Raw genomic sequence first — 18,553 nt, forward strand, 5'->3', positions numbered from 1 at the left:
TCTCTAACCTCAGGCAGTTTTACGAGTGCCAAGTTCCAAGGCATGAAATATGAAACTCAATTTGTTAATGCAAATATTTGTCAGCTGATTGTACATAAAAAATAAAGTTCTAAATATCTCTAACAAATATGACACGTAAAATTTGATAAAGCCTCATTTTTATTTTATAATGCATTTCCAGTTCTTTCTTTAATTATATTTATAGCCCCTTGTGTGATTCCTGCTCATGCAGCACTTGGATAAATCATTAAGGCACAGAGATAAAATCAACCATTGCATTTTGATCTGTGATCCACAATGGATTTGGCACTGTTGCAAAAAAAGGCTGAGACAGCTTAGGGTCTGTTGTTACTAAAGCAGTGATTCTGTAATGCCACAGTGTTTCTCATAGAACATACATATTAGTTTGCAATGTGCATGCTGCAGGCAAAACATATATATATATATATATATATATATATATATATATATATATATATATATATATATATATATGCTTTTGGAAATAATGATATCCTTCTAGTTGTGCTTCCTTTAATGCCCTCTGCTGTAGTTAAGGCAATAATGTCGGGAGGCAGGGCTGTATTTATAAATAGGCCTGAGTCTAGGGTGGCAGCTTTAAGGGGCAGCCCCAGTGCCTATATAACATAGACTTTATTTTAGAAAAATAAAAACCCTCCCCATCCACCTCCATAGCTTACCTGCACAAATCTTGTTAGGTCTGATGCCTAGGTTGGCAGTGGACCTAAATACTGCACTGCCCAGTGCATCTCAGGCAGGCATATGGGGACAGGGGATAAAAGCAAGTATGGATTAAATCATTTCAAGATACTGATAGAGCAAACATTGTTTTAACATAATACAGCTCACATGGTACCCCACAACACAATATCACAACTTTCAGTTAAGTGGAGAAATGCTGCAATAATATTTTTTTAAATGGAATAAGATGTTGAAACATGGTGAGCCATTGACATGAAATGTCTAGATACAGGTTGATCCATCCATAAGTATTATGTTCTAATGGAACACAGCAAGCCAGTAATGGTATCTTTCACAGCATGGTCAGCCCTTAATATAAATCAAGTGCAAAACTGACACAGAAAGATGGTAACCTGTGCTTAGAGGTTTAAATAAAAATAATATATTTTCTTACGTGTGCCACTGATGAATTTTCATTGTTTTTATTTCAATTTTAACATATTTCACCAAGGTACAGTACTAGCCTAAATATCAATATGATGAACTAATCTAATAGTACAAATTGCAAGGCCTATCAGGGCTCCATCACTGGAATAAGTAGTAATACAGGTGTGGGATCTGTTATCCAGAATGCTCAGGACCTGGGCATTCCCAGATAATGGATCTTTCCATAATGTGGATCTTCATGCCTTACGTCTACTAGAAAATAATGTAAATATGAAATAAACCCAATAAGCTGGTTTTGCCTTCAATATGGATTCATTTTATCTTGGTTTAGATCAAGTACAATGTACTGTTTTAATATTACAGAGAAAAAGGAAATTATCTTTAAAAATTTGGATTATTTGGATAAAATTAATTCCGTAAAGTTTAGCCCTTTTTTTAGGACTTCTATGTCTTGCTGGGTAAGAGCCCTGTCAGACAGATTCTTTTCCCACTTTTCTTTGTTTTGCTGTGTCCCTGTTCCTTCTTTTCCCCTTCAGGTTAATTTCTCCTCTTTTTGGTTGTTCCCTGGGAAACTAGAATGGAGAACTTGTTCTGTTGCCTTTCCTTGCTCTTATTGTGCTGACAAAGCTGTGCTTGTTTCGTGAACTCCCTCACTCTCTCCATGATTACAGTGGGTAACAGTGAGCTCAAGCTTTGTTCTACCTGACTGATGTTGTGTTGTAAGCCATCAACTGTAAAATGGGTCTGTCTTATATGTTGTTTTGGGCCTTTTGTAAAATCTGGCTTGGCTTTGTGGTCCTCTACCGTGGAATCCAGATGTATACTGCATGGTATGAGCCTATGTTGTCGGCATCTGAGGTTAATGAGCATTGTCCCAAATTACAGGAAGGTCAAATACCATAGACTCCATTTTAATCATATTATTTACATTTTTAAAAAATGATCCCCATCTTTCCTTTGTAATAATAAAACAGTACCCTGCACTTTGTCCCAGCTAAGATATAATGAATACTTTTATCAAACATATTGGGTTCATTTAGGGGCCGATTCACTAACTTCGAGTGAAGGATTCGAAGAAAAAAAACTTCGAATTTCGAAGTGTTTTTTGGGCTACTTCGACCATCGAATGGGCTACTACGACCTTCGACTACGACTTCGAATCGAACTAAAAATCGTTCGAATATTCGACCATTCGATAGTCGAGGTACTGTCTCTTTAAGAAAAAACTTCGACCCCCATCTAAAAGCTACCGAACTCAATGTTAGCCTATGGGGAAGGTCCCCATAGGCTTTCCTAAGTTTTTTTCATCGAAGGATATTCCTTCGATCGTTGAATTAAAATCCTTCGAATCATTCGATTCGAAGGATTTTATCGTTCAATCGAAGGAATAATCCTTTGATCGTTCGATCGCACTATTTGTGCTAAAATCCTTTGACTTCGATATTCGAAGTCGAAGGATTTTAATTCCCAGTCGATTATCGAGGGTTAATTAACCCTCGATATTCGACCCTTTGTGAATCGGCCCCTAAATGTTTAAGTGATTTTTAAACATTTTTCAAATACTTTTTTTATTCCAGTCATGGTGCCCTGATGGGCCTTGCAATTTGTAGATTGATAGATTAGTTTATCGTATTGTTATTTCGGATAGTACCTCGTATCAAGATGAAATATGTAAATATTGAAATCAAAACAATGAAAAGTCATCAGCGGCACACATCAGAAAATATATTCTTTTCATTTAAACCTTTAAGCATAGGTTACCATCTTTCTGCTTCAGAAAGCATTTAGTATCTGCATGGTTAGCCTATTTTTCATATGCTGAATTCTATCCAACACAAAAGATAGAAGTACAGTGTGATATGTTATTACTATTCCAACTCTCTGTTGAAACTCCTTAATGCACTGGCACAACAGAATATCACAATGTAGTGTTACTATATAGACGATGTTCCATATGTATAAATGTGAAAATTCTATTCCAAAATGTTACATTCACACAAGCCATATTCTTGTATTCACAATATGTATGCGAGATTACAAACTATAAAGGGCATCTCTTGTCTTTTATGTGTTTATAGATTTCATGGTTGCCTTTTCTTGATATTTATTGTGCAGTTACGTCTAGCATAACATTACCTAAGGTGATCTTGCTCCAAGTAAAAAGTTTTAGTGGCCTATAAAATCGTGTGCATTTTTACGAAGCACGCTTTGAAAAAGGTTGGTGAAAATGTTTAGCTTTATTTTCAACAATGGTAATGTATTTGGTGCCATGATCAGAATATATAAATACTATTAATAAGGAGCCTTTCTTAAATGTGGTGCTAATGAAAGAGGGTTTAAGCTGGCTTAGTTAACATCTAGTACAGGGTGTTGTCTAATTAATAAAGGAAAGCGGCAAATAACGTAAAAATAAAAAAACTATTTAATTCAATAGGGTAATGTGAGAAATGTCAGCACTGTAATTTAGAGCTTTCTGAATAACATATTTCTACATAATATAAGCCATACCACAGTATAAAATATGTAAGATACAGTAGTTCCTACTTTAATGGTAAAGCTTTCCTTATATCGCTACTTGTCATCTAAAATACTCAATAGCTTTCCTTGGGGGAAGTCAATGAAATTCTATTACAACAATGCAAAATGCTTGGGACCTGGTGGATTCTGGATATGATTTTTTGCCATCAGGCTTACTTTGTGTGAATTATAAAGTACAGTTTAATAATTACAGAAGAAAAACAAATCATTAAAAAATGAATGAAGTAAATTACTGGATAACAGACCCCATGCCTTTGTTTATGTTAGCTTAGGCATTTAATAGGTTACTCCCAAAATGCTGGTGATAATAATATTTAGCAAAAGCAATGCAATGGATACAAATAACTGATGACATCATAACTCTTAGACACACTATTATGAAAAAGAAAATGATGAACATTACAGGTTAGACTGTATATTGTTAATGTATAAAAATGAATGTAAATAAGTTAACACTCTTGTCTATTTCGGTCTGTGTTTGCAATGAGCTTGCAGTTATGGCTTCTTCTCTCTGTACTTTTCCATTTAATGCTGGAAGTGGGTAAGACAAGCTCTGCATTAACCTGCTATTACACCCTGAAGGTTTATAAGATATCACATAATTATGTACAAAGCTGGCACAGCAGCCCTCCCCATTACTAGTTTCATTTGTTTTCATTAAGACAAATGCCCTGAACATCTAGCAAACTTTTATTCTGCAATATTACCTCATTCTGGAAGATTTAATAGATCATTTTTCAAATTACTAATAACATTTGATCATTTCTCATTTTAGTGCTTTTGACTCTGTAATAGTCACTGGACATGTAAATGCTTTTTGCTCAAGGGAACTCTTTGATTTGATATATGGCCTCTGCAGAGATAGTAGTGGGGGCCAGACCCTTTCACAGACCACAGGTTGAGCCTCATGCAGCAGAATTTGCAAGTCTGTAGGATATGTGTTAGTAGTCATCAGTATTTGGATATGTGAAGTGAAAATGCTTCAGTAATGCTCTCTACTGTGCAAGTGCATGAAAATCAGTGTATACAAAAATGTGAAAAAAACAGTGTACACAAAACATATTTGTATTACATGCTGTAAGCAGTGATGGGCAATTTGTCCCATTTTGCTTCGCCGAAAATTTGCAAATTTCCCGCGAAATTAGCGAAACGGCGAAAAATTTGCGAACCGCATTGAAGTCAATGGGTGTCAAAATGATTGTGACGTGCATCAATTTCAACTCCCATGTCAATTTTTATATGCACGCCTATTTTGTCCAAATGCATTAAAGTCAAAGGACGTTTGAATAATTTTGATGTGCAACAATTTTTTTGAGGCCGCTGATTTTTCTAGGCAGTTTCGCAAATTTATTTGCCGGAGGCGAAACACGGAAACTCGCCATGAATTTTCAAATTTATTCACCCATCACTAGTTGTAAGTAAGCCTTTGCCATTTAGTTTTGCTTTACTGAAAATGCATCGAAAAGTGAAATGACTGGTGACTATTGAGTCTTATTTGGAGTTGCTGGAAACAGCAGAACTTTGTGCACTTGTAAAATAAAAATGTATTTGGAAAGGCCACTCATTTTTGGTCACAGATATTTGACTGTCTATGCCAGGGATCTCCAACCTTTCAAACCCATGAGCAACATTCAGAAGTAAAATTTTCTTGGGGTGCCAAGTAAGGGCTGTGATTGGCCATTTGGTAGCTCCTATGTGGATTGTCAACCTACATTGAGGCTCTGTTTGGCAATACACCTGGTTTTTATGCAACCAAAAGTTGCCTCCAAGCCTGGAATTCAAAAATAAGCAACCTACTAAGGCCACTGGGAGCAACATTCAAGGTGTTGGAGAGCAACATGTTGCTCACGAGCTACTGGTTGGGGATCACTGGTCTATGCATTGGTCTGGTCTAGCTGTTCATCAAAATTCAGCCTGTCGGGGGCGGAGTTTGCCTGCTGAACCGGATGGACGCGTACTGCTAGCGCTCCGTCCTTGAGGAGGATGTTTTGAGGGAAGAATAGCTTTCTGATTCCCCCAACAGCTATATACTACGATTGATTTGCTCTGTGTCAATGAGGGGGACCAGACAGGCGCAAAAACAGCAGCAGAAGGCAGTTACCGCTTTCTTTACTCCAGCCGCAGTCAAGTCTCCACACGTGGCCGCAGGGTCCGGCACCATCTTGGAACCGCTGCGCAGCAAAAAGCCTATATCGCCGACTGCTATGTCTGATAAATCTCCAGAGCACGCACCTGCCACGGTGGCCCAGATAAAGGAAATGCTCCTGGATATGAAGCACACTCTACAAAGCGATATCAAGCAACTGTCTGATGACCTCAGGAAAGAGATCAGAGACTTGGGTGATCGCACTGCGCACATGGAAGAGAAAATGGGTGAGTTTGCCGATGCCCATAATGACTTAGCAGACTCCCATAATAAAACACGCTCTGACCTTGATCGCATGTTGGATAAAGTGACTGACCTGGAAGATAGGTCCCGCAGAAATAATCTGCGCTTCAGGGGCAACTGTACTCCCTAGGGATTTGGAAACCCATATCACTGAGTTACTTCGAGTGATACTGCCAGATCTACATGCACTGGAAATGGCTATTGATCGTATCCATAGGGTTCCAAAACCCAGAACAGCCCCTGATAATGTCCCCAGGGATGTCCTTGCCAGATTCGTGTTTTACCAAACGAAAGACAAACTGCTTTCTCTTGCTCGTAAGAAGGAATATTGGCCGAAGCCGTACCAGCACCTTGAAGTGTATATGGACTTGGCTCCTGCCACTCTGCTCAAACGCAAGGCCTTCGCAGAGATCACAAAAATCTTACGGCAGAATGACATCCCCTACCGCTGGGGTTACCCAGTCAAGCTCATCATTCAGCGTAATGGGACACCCACCATACTGTCTACTGTGAGCGACGCCAAAAAAGCCCTTGCCAGATGGGATCTGCCTTCAGCTCCTGCTATAGCTCCTACTTCGGAGCGACTCTCACCGACTCACTCGCCAAAGAAGCTCCAGAAAGATTGGCTTAAAGTTTGATGCTTTCTCCTACATGGTCCAATATTTTCCCGTTTTCAGTTTGCTTCTCGACGTCGAGATGTCTCCTTCTGATTCAGACGACTTTTCGACCTGTTCACCCCCCAAGGCTCCATACTGGGAATTGGAGTCGAGTAGTGGTTACCTGCTAAAAACCACAAGCACCTTGTTAAGTTCCAATGCTTTCGAAGGTTTCTTCACCTGTTTACTGATTGTTTTCTTTCTGTTTTTTGATTGTTAGTACATGGCATATATTTTTTTCTCTTTTTTGTTTTTTATTACCAGGCTCTAGGCATATTGTTAGTTTTCTATCTGATTGTGTCAGCCCTGTCAGGGAAAAGCATGCACACCTGCCACAGAAATGGTGCGATTTTATTCACTAAATTGCAGAGGTTTGAACTCCCCTAATAAACGAAATCAGCTTTTACATGATGCCTACAAGGCGAAGGCCGATGTTCTCTTTTGTCAAGAAACTCATTTCTGTTGTTCAGCTCCTCCTAAATTCTCCTCTAAATGTTTCCCACATTCCTATCATGCTTATGCTAAAAATAAGTCTAAAGGGGTTTCTATCCTCATCTCATCCAAATTACCGTTCCAGTTCAGGGGTGTGCATGCTGACCCCGCGGGTAGATATTTGATGTTGAATTGTGTAATAGGAAATACCACATACTCATTGATTAACGTTTACGCCCTGAATGAACACCAATCTAACTTTCTAGCAAGAATTCTCCCAAAACTCCTTCATTATAAAATTGGAAAATGTGTAATTGCCGGGGACTTTAACATGGTCTCGGACCCTAACGTTGATATTATTAAAGGTCAGAGTGGCCCTATATCGCAGGCACAGAAGAAACACTGTAGAACGTTTAGCAACCTCCTACATTCCCACGGCTTAATAGATGTGTGGAGAGCGAAGAATCCACTTGCCAGAGACTACACTTATTTCTCCCCTCGCTTTCGTACCCACACTAGAATAGATGCGTTCTTTGCCGACCCTCAAACCACTACGCAAATCGTAAATGCCTGGATAGGGTTGAGAACTTGGTCTGACCATGCCCCTATTGGTATAGAGATTCCTGACTCTAACTCCCCCACAGATAAATTACCATGGTGTCTGAATGATAGTCTGCTCCTCAAAGATGACAGTAAAGCTTACATTGAACAGGTTATAAAGCAGTATTTCACTTTAAACTCTAATGGTGAAGTTGGCCCCCAGACAGTATGGTTGGCACATAAGGCGGTTTTGCGGGGGGAGTTTATTTCCCTTGCTAAACGGCTTCGAGCGTCCAGAGCCGATTCTCAATTGCAACTTGAAACTAAATTAGCATCTCTTGAAAAGCAGACTATCCATCAGACTAGTTCCTTGCAGTACCAAGAAATGAATGAAATTAGACAAAAACTCAATGACATTATTGCAGCTAAAACAGCCTATCGGCTGAAATTACTCAAAAAACTCTTTTACTCCAAGGGCAATAAAGCTGATAGATTATTGGCATCGCAACTGAGGAAACAACAAGCTCAGACTAGGATAAGTCATATAACAACTCTACGTGGCAAACAAACTGATCCTAAAGTTATTGCTAATGAGTTTGCCGCCTATTATGCTGAATTGTATAACCTTAAAGATACTACCACTGCACCGAAACCAACCTTAATTCGAGAATACCTAGATAAAATTAACCTCCCTCAACCCACGCCATCTCAGCAAGATATCTTGAATTCACCAATATCTAGTGATGAGGTAACGGCTGTAATTAAGACCCTAAAACTGAATAAAGCCCCGGGCCCTGATGGGTTCACTAACGCCTATTACAAAATATTTTCCCCTATACTCTCCCCCTATCTGCTTCAAGTATTCCAAAATATCATGGATACGGGAGACATAACTCCAGAATATCTCCAGGCCCATATTGTTACCATTCCCAAGCCTGGAAAGCCCCCCGATCAATGCCAAAGCTATCGCCCTATAGCGCTCCTGAACACTGATCTTAAATTATATGCTAAACTCTTGGCACAAAGATTTAACCAGATTCTCCCCTCCCTTATTGACCCAAATCAAGTTGGGTTTGTACTTCATAGACAAGGTTCAGATAGCACACGCAGATTCCATAATATTATCCATATATTGAAACAGCAGAAAACCCCAGCGCTCTTGCTATCTTCGGATGCAGAGAAGGCGTTCGACAGGGTCAACTGGGCTTACATGGAGGAGACTTTCGGCAATACCAGTTAGGTCCAACCTTCCTCAAAGCTGTGCTCCCCCTGTACACTTCTCCTACGGCTAAGATATGTACGGCAGGGGCCCTCTCGAACGCCTTCTCCATCACTAATGGCACGAGGCAAGGCTGCCCATTATCTCCCCTTATTTTTGCACTAATGGTAGAACCACTTGCTCAGAGGATTAGAGAAAATGTAGACATAGCAGGAATTTCGTGCGGTATGACCCAACATAAAATTGGACTATTTGCAAACGATATTGTTAAGCCTTAGGAATGTTGCAGTGTCACTACCCAATTTGTTTAGAGAACTAGCAACCTTCCAATCTGTCTCCTGGTATAAAATCAACCAATCCAAAACTCAGGCACTTCCCTTTCATATTCCATACCCTAGTCTACAAGGCTATAAGCATTGTTATCATTTTGATTGGAGAGACAAGTATATTACATATCTTGGCCTCAAAATCCCTAAAGATCCGGACGATATTTATAGGTTAAACCATCAACCCCTGCTGAAAATGATTGAAGCAGAATGTTTCAAATGGAAGTCTGAATCTATCTCGTGGTTGGGACGAATCATTTCTATAAAAATGAACATTCTGCCGAAAATATTATATTTATTTAGAACGCTACATATAGCACTGCCACCTCGGTTCTGTCCGGCCATACAAAAAGTCATAAATAAATTTATTTGGGCGAATAAGCCCTCTAGGGTAGCTTTCAGTTGTGCTCAGTTTCCCAGAAACTCCGGTGGCTTGGGATTCCCTAACATAAGAATGTATTATATTGCTACGATGTTGGAAACTGTGATTCGTTTACACTCCCGCATGGGGTTAGGAATTGGGTAGATATCGAGTCTAATTTTGTTAGTGATCATAATCTGTTACAACTTTTCTGGCTACCTAAGAGACTCCGGCCACCTATTACTCACATGTTGCCGACAACTCGGACTCTGTTACATATCTGGGATGTCATGACCAAAAAACTTAACCTTACCTCTTTTCCATCGCCTCTGACTCCCATTGCAGCCTTGCACCGTTTGATCCCTAACATCAATCTCCAAACATGGATTACTAAAGGTATCACTGATATTGGACATCTGTACTTTGCGAATTCCTTGAGGAGATTTGAAGATTTAGCTGAAAAGTACGACTTACCACTCTCTCATTATTACACTTACCTCCAGATAACTCATTTCCTCCAATCTCATCTTCCGAATGTGAAAATCCTACGTCCTAAGACTAGAATGGAATACCTTTGCAGTAAAGCATGGGACGGTAAAGCACTCATTTCAGCTTGCTACCATCAGCAACTCCAGTTACCAGATGACTTCCTCTTTCCGTATATGCAAAGATGGGAGGACGATCTCCAAATTCATTTTGCCCCTGATATTTGGCAGCATTCCATATTGGCCCCCAAAGGTGCAACTAACTGCACAAACCACATCGAAACACATCTGAAAGTGCTTCATCGCTGGTACCTTACTCCGCAAAAGATAGCAAAAATTCACTCCCAATATTCTCCTTTGTGTTGGAGGCAATGTGGGGAAGTTGGTACCTATATTCATATGTGGTGGCACTGTCCGTCAGTTAAACCGTTCTGGTCTGCCGTCTTTTCCTTACTAAACAACAGATTGGACTATACCTTGCCTTGCCTGCCCCAAATAGGGCTCCTACAAATATATCCTGGAAACTCTCCTAACCTTAACAGGAAACTCTTGTTTCACATTTTCAATACTGCAGCTACGTTAATAGCGAAATCCTGGAAACTAAAGGAGACTCCTAATATACAGCACTTACTCCAACAATTGGAATTCAGGGAACATATGGAGAGAATGATTGCAAGAACATTGGAGTCCAAACTCAAATGTAGCCAAATTTGGGATCCGTGGCACCCTCTATGACTCTTGTGAGGTTATGCCCTCTGCCATTGCTACTTCTGGTGGCAGTTGGATTATGGGGAATAGGCTACGTACCCTGCTACCTTGCCTAATATGCCGCATATGCCATGTACTACCTAGGATTTTTCTTTTATTCCATGACGCCTTTATATTGCTTTATTTTACTTTCTTTTCTTTTTTTACTTTTCTTCCTTCTTTCATGTACCAAACAGTTTGCATATTGTTTGTATTTATATGTGCTTTCATTATGTACCATCGAGTCAAGTGTTTGTTCTGTACTCGTTTATTACATAATAAATATACAAGTTTCAAAAAAAATTCAGCCTGTCTGGTCAAACGTTCTCATGAGCCAACACCTTACCAGAATAAAATATGGTTTCCCGGTATCTAAATCGAAAAGCTACAGGGGGAATAAATGAGTGTGCGGCTGCTTTAAAAAAACACTTTTGTAGAATGGATTGTAGAGATCAGTTCCCATTTTGGTTGAATATCCCTTGTTACAACTTCATAAGCAGTGTAATACAGTTATTTATAGCCTGATATATGTATTAATGTTATTCAGTAATGTGCATAAAGCCTGTATTTTACTATATACATTGTTGTCAATAAAGAATTCCTTTCTATACATAATCCCAGCATTGTAGATTCCAGAAGATCTTGCCGCTAACACCAGCACAATATGTTGCTGACAACAATGTCCCACTGCCACTTTAGTTTGTAATGATGAAAAGCTTTAAGCGGCAGAACCGGGAAAAGCAGCATTATATTACATAGAAAAAAAACCTCTGTAAAAGTAATGCAGCCAAGACACAATGATAAATAACCCTTTTTGTTCATAGGTACGCTTCTTTTGGAACAAGTTCTACTTTCATGGAAAAATCCAATTAAAAGACAAATCAGAAAATATGAATTTCATTACATATTAAACATAGAATATTTTCTCTGATTTTAAAATGGTACCTTCTACTTTTCCATAAATGTACAATTTCAATTTTGTAATAAGAATTGTGGCACAGGTATGGGATCTGTTATCCAAGACAAAAGTTGCAAACTGACATATTTTTTGGACTTTGCACCCTGCCCCATGCTTAGCACTCTAGCACTGGCAGCACAGGATTTGATAAAAGACTGAAAAACAAAAGAAAAGAAACACAATCTCCTGTACTAGTGGAACGACACCTGGGACAATGCATTGCCTTGTCTGTCAGCCATCACTCTATTTAGGGACAAGGTTAAGCACATACTGAGTGCATCAGGGATATCAGGTGATTCATATATATTTGATAAATGACCTTTGCCCTGCAGCATTTTGAAGCTGACACTGCCTCTTTATTGAAAAGATACAGGTTCTCTTTGCAGGATCAACCATAATCTTCTGTATTATAAATAATGTCAACCTGGGAATCCTTTCTCATTGAATAGAATCCAAAGGCCTGTAGTGGAGTTTTTGGGCTGAGGTCAGGGCAGACTACAAACAGCAGAAATCCATAGAGCAGGCAGAGGTCAGAGTCAAGAGATCAGATTGTGAAACAAGGATTAGGCAGGTTGCATAAGGTGCCAGCTTTTTGTGGGGAACTGAAAATTGTGTTATTTGGCACTAAACCATTAGTGCTGTGTGATGGAACTGATACAGAGTGCATGTCTGAGCTTCTAGTAGTGCATCTGAGATGCAGCTCTGTTGACTTGTTTGCAGGACATCTGTGCATCACAAAACCCAGGACAGAACTTAAGATAATATTAAAGTGGCCCATATAGTTCTGTTTGTACTATAGGTATGGGATCCATTATCCGGTAACCCGCTATTCAGAAAGCTTTCGAATTATGGAAAGGCTGTCTCCCACAGACTATATTACAAATTAAATATTTTTCAACAATGAAACAATTCCCTGTAATTAATCCAAACTAAGATATAATGAATCTGGAAGCAAAACCAGACTATTGGGTTTATTTCATGTTTACATGATTTTCTAGTAGACTTAAGGTATGAAGATCCAAATTTTCGAAGAGATTCGTTATCCGGAAAACCTCAGGTCGCGATAATTTTGGATAATGGGTCCCATACCTGTACATTACTTATGACCTTAGTCCATCTAAAAATTAAATATACCCCCACTTTTTTCCTCCATCAACAAACATTTAATTGCAGAATTATTCTGTTACTGAGATTACATGATCCAAAACAGCCCATTTTTCTGATTCTTCTGCTTGCCCAAATACTCATGGAGCTCATTTAAAAACCTGTTTTCCTTTGATGTGCTGGCAATTCTAATACACTAGTCAATATGTGCATCATTTAAATCCCCCATGATTAAAGCGACACTTGACACATCACTCCTGTGAAACATTTCTGACAGCGTCCAAGTTACGCCTCCATTTGTGACCAAGGGATTCTGGTAAGCAAATGAGTTGCTGCCAAATAACAGCAGATATACCAGATTATGTAATGTTTAATATAATTAAAAAATGGACAATGGATTGGGCCAAATTGATTGAAGTTTAATAGTTTACTCTTTTACCCTTGAAAGCCCAACTGTGTGTTTTTCCTCATTCCTCTAATACAGGTATAGGGCCTGTTATCCAGAATACTTGGAACCTAGAGTTTTCCTGATAAAGTGTCTTTCTGTAATATGGGTCACCAAACGTTTAGTCTGCAAAGCATTTTAAAATTAAATAAACCTAATAGGCTGGGTTTGCTTCCAGTACAGGTCAGTTATATCTTAGTTGGGATCAGTTACAAGGTACTGTGATTACAGAGAAAACGGAGAAACATTTTTAAAATGGGGATTATTTGTTTAAAATCGAGTCTATGGGAGATGGCCTTCCTGTAATTCTGAGCTTTCTGGATAAAAGATTTCTGGATAATGAACCTGGCAGTTTTGTTTCTCTGTTCTCAAGGGAAATGTTTCTGTGGTGCCCAGCTTTCAAACAGGAATAATAAAAAGTTCTATAGAAGAATCATGTGCATGTTTGCCTATTGCTTGCTTATTAAATACTTTTTTTTTTGGTAAGTTTCTTGCCATTCCCTTCAAGGCAGTTTAGTTCACAGTAGCAGGGTTTCTGTTATTTACTGTGACAGTCTGCTGGCTGCAGTTCCCTGGGCTGTCACTACATGCACCACAAATCATTTCTCACCCTGTCACCTCTGAGATGGCAATTTTACAGCTGGCAGCTTTAATCATGTTAAATGTGCAAGGTGCACTTTGTTGTATGTGTAGCTTTTCAGGGGAACTATTTGCAAAATGCCTCCCATCACAATTTCCAGTTCATCACACTAAGGATGTAGCAAACGGTGGTGCATTCTATGAGTTTGCTACTCGGTATTAGGATAAGACATGTTTAATGAGTTCTGTAAAGATGATGCTTCAGATATATGTAATATTCATCAGACTTTTGCATTGAGCTAGAGAAATTGTCACATGACTCCTTTCCCTTTAACTGGAAATTAACTTTTTGGGCAATGGTAAAAACGATAACAATGGCTTCCAGTTTTTCCGTGTAACTTTCCTAGAAATTGCATTTTGCACTTATAACACAGGGGTGCCACTGTAACAGAAAATGACCAGTTGCGCAAGTATTTTATGTAAGCGTTATGTTAGTCCCCTGTTGGAAAAATTTAAAAATAACTTTCCAGTCTTGACATCTCACAGTTGAACAATTTCTTTTACTGTGTAATTTTTTTTTCTATCCAAACAACTGCCCACTCACCCATCTGTGGATATTGAGCAGTGTAGTAAAGAATAGCTTTCCAACAATCTGAATTGTACTATAGAGGAAGGAATACAGAAATCCAGAGCAAATATGCACTGTGCCTTTGCGTCCATTTCTCTGCATTATCAGTGAAGGAGGCAGAATTAGACTGTATATAAAACATGGTTAAAACCGTTAAATGCTACTCTGAGTCTGATTAAAGGCCTCCATACACAGGCCGATAAAAGCTGCAGAGAGACAGCTTAATGGCCCGTGTGTGGGGCCATCCGACGGGCTACCACAATCAATATCTGGCCGAAAGTCAGGCAGATTTCGATCAGGCAGGATAAAAGATCCTGTCGGATCGCTACCGCATTTGTGCGTTTATGTGATCTGACCGCCCATATCGGATGCATTATGATCTGATCGTTGGGCCCTAGGACCCACGATCAGATTAGCCCGATATTGCCCACTTCAATGTGGGCATGTTGGGGAGAGATCCGCTTGTTTGGCGATGATCTCTACGTCTATGACCACCTTAAGAAAAAGCAACTCGTATGCACATTCTAAATCTCATTTGTCTAGAGGAGTTCACACATAGCCACATCTGTGGTGTACCACGCATATTATTAATGCAAATAAAACATTTAGTAAACACTTAGCTCAGTCCTAGCTCCCAAATGATAGCTTGCTTGCTTATCCTGTATGACCTCTAACCTAATACAAGGGGTATGGGGCCTATTTTTCAGACAGCCCTTGCAAATGACTACTGTACTTTGCTAAATAAACAATGAACTGGTGTTTGGTGAAGCTAAGTTTGTAAATAACATGCAAAGCAAATGGGGTAACTACAGCGAGCCCTAATATTACCACCTAACCTGAGGTAAGACCAGGGTGCAGAACACACTTTTCTATAATGAATAGAATGAATGAATAGTCTAACACTCAATTCTGACCATATTCTGCAAAGTGAAAAAAGGAGGAAATACATTTACTGTACATGAATTTGCTTCACTGATATTACAGTTTAAATATGCCCTGTTACTTTTTGTAGGAGACACAGGTTTATAAACTCCCAGCCATGAGGCAGACATTGCAAGCTGATCTTGAGAATTGAGACATCAATAAGACGTATTGGAGATCTTCAGGCTGCGCTAGAAGAGGTTGAATCCAGTGATGACAGTGACACTGAAAGATAAAGTTTCTTAATTAACATATACTGAATCCCTGTCCATTTTGGAGTGTACTTATCCACCCTTTCTTCTCCCCATCAATTTACTTTGTGTATTTATCATCCACTTTCTTCATCATCTTCCTTTTTTATCTCATTATCCCCTTTGCTACTTCGCTGCTCATCTTTTTCTTTTTATGTTCAGAACTCACAAAGCAGTGCCCTCCCTATTCACACAGTAGCGAGAAATACAATGATGGTCAGGATGGTCTGTGGCTCTGTGTTGAACTTTCAACAAACCCCCATCCAGACACATTTCGGGTTCACACCCCTTTGTCAAGCAAAGCCAGTGTGACAGTGTATACTGTGTATTACTAAAATGAGATTTTAGTGGCTGGAGAATGAATAGAGGATGATGAGACCAAAAGCCTCCTTTATTATTGTGATTTATAAGGTTCATTCTATGATACTAAGAAATTTAAAATACTTCCAATTTGTTAGCCGATTAAAGCAATTCTTTCTAGGCCACTTTTTCACTCTGAAGACAAAGGCCTCCAGAAGACAGATTAAAGACATTCGATAAATTGTTCAGTGCCTCAATAAAAGCCCCGTGTTTGCATGTCAAATTTCATTTATTGCACAATCTGCTCTGAGTTCTATTTACTGAGAGCAATTTCAGGCAGTAACCATGCTGCAGAACTTTATCAATATGTCTCTCTGTTTGAACTCTTTTTCCATTTGTTTTCCTGTCCACATTCTCTTTAGAGTAGAACAGAATAGAACTGGCACATTTTAAAATACCCTTGTACAGAGCTCAACCAGGTACAGGTATGGGATCTGTTATCCAGAAAGTTCCAAATTACAGAAAGGCTGTCTCCCATAAACTCCATTTTATCCAAATAGTCTATATTTTTTAAAATTATTTCCTTTTTCTCTGTAATAATAAAACAGTACCTTGTCCTTGATACAAACTAAGATATAATTAATCCCCATTGGAAGCAAAACCAGCCTATTAGATTTTACTGTAGACTTATGGTATGAAGATCCAAGTTACAGAAAGATCCATTATCTAGAAAAACTCAGGTTCCAAGCATCCTGGATAGCAGGTCCTATAGGTTTTATACTCCATGGTATTGGTAGCTAGTGTTATAAATTGCAGATAAGGGTTGTCATGGATATTCTGCTCATGGAAAAATATGTCAAAGCCACTCTAAGAATAATATTCAACCTTTTAACCATTATAGTCATGCATGAAACTTTCCTAAACATTGCAACTCATCATATTTAATTAGCCTAGTATTCATGTTATCTGACAGCAGCTCAAGAGAGCAATGAAGTGCGTTACTGACACATAAAGACCTCGGTTATGAAACACATCAGAGCAGATTAGTTTTGCTCTGTGCCAGTGACACTTTGCTCTGCTCTCCTTATAAACTGAAGAATGGTTATATATGAAGAATTCAAAAGAGCTGTACTGAGAGATTAATGCTATCCTATTGTGCTTATTAATTGCAATTTCAGACCTATGGACACAAGACTGAGCATGCATTGGTGCTGGTCACAAAGTTATTTGTGTCCAAACATGCTCCTTCACAACTTGTGACGAGCAAGCAAGTCCCTTGTTGATTGTGCTCAAAATTGTGAGTCTTAATTGTGCTAAAATTGTGCTCATATTTGTGAGTTGCTTATCCCCCCCATACCACACCTGTGTAACATGTAAAGTACAAAAAAGAATCAAAGTTTGAAGAATGTTAAAAAATAAAAAACACAACCTTACAGTCAATGTATCTTGAAGTTATTCAAAGCTATTTGTCACTTTGCTTTTTTACTGGCCTAACAATCACACGGCATTGTGGGAGTCTTGACTGAAGAGGAGCTGGCTACTGCAATCAATTTTTTCCTATAGTCAGGCCAGCAAGTGAAAGTCATATACTGATTTCTTTAATAATTACATTGACAGATAACATTTAGGGGCATGTTTACTAACATTGGAGATAAATATCTGGAGAGATTTCTGGAGATGTTGCCCATAGCAACCAATCAGATCTTTGCTTTTGTTTTCTAACTTGGCTGTGGCTGTTTAAATCTAATTGCTGATTGGTTGCCATGGGCAACATCTCCAGAAATCTCTCCAGATATTTATCTCCAATGTTAGTAAACATGCCCCTAAGTCTATTTTATTATTTGCCAAAGTTAAGTCTATTTTATTATGTGCTAAAGTTGCTGTTTTTTTTATATTGCACATCTATAAAAATTAAACTTAACATAATAAAAACATAGAATTGTATGTTGGCCTATTTATTTTGCCTTGCCCAGGGAATCAGTTTTTCGGATAACTTTATAATGCCTTATGGGGTGGCTTTAATACTGTTAGGTTTTATGTAAATCTCTTGTCTACTATACAAATAATTGTGAGGTCTGTTGTATATAGGCTGACTATAAGGTCAACTAGAATGGCTCTACAATATTGTATGTGGGTAAACAGCCATAAATCAGACAAATGGAAAATATGTACCCTGAACACAAACCCAATGAATAATAATCTGAAGGCCATTCATACTGAATCAAAATGACGGAAATCGCTTAGAGGGATTGTGACTTTGATTACATTCTACATGACAGAATGGTTATGTTACTGATTAGATACTCGTTTTCAAACATAAAAATCATTTTCTGTCCATTACAATGAAGCGTATATAACAGTTATCATTATAGACTACTACCATTCTAAAGGATTCAGTCATGAGATAAAATTACATCTTACACAGAAAAGTGTAAAGTGACTACATTTGTGTGTGGGTTGAACATGCACCTTACTTAAAATATAGATATATGTAAGGTTTTATTTTAAATTAAATATATTTTTTA

General features: G+C 38.5%; 1 pseudogene; it reads left to right on the forward strand.

Annotated features, from left to right (window-relative positions):
• Positions 1-18,553, forward strand: part of LOC108705073 — a 260,667-nt pseudogene that overhangs the window by 223,626 nt on the left and 18,488 nt on the right.

The sequence above is a fragment of the Xenopus laevis genome, chromosome 1S, assembly GCF_017654675.1.
Source record: "Xenopus laevis strain J_2021 chromosome 1S, Xenopus_laevis_v10.1, whole genome shotgun sequence".
Classification (NCBI taxonomy): domain Eukaryota; kingdom Metazoa; phylum Chordata; class Amphibia; order Anura; family Pipidae; genus Xenopus; species Xenopus laevis.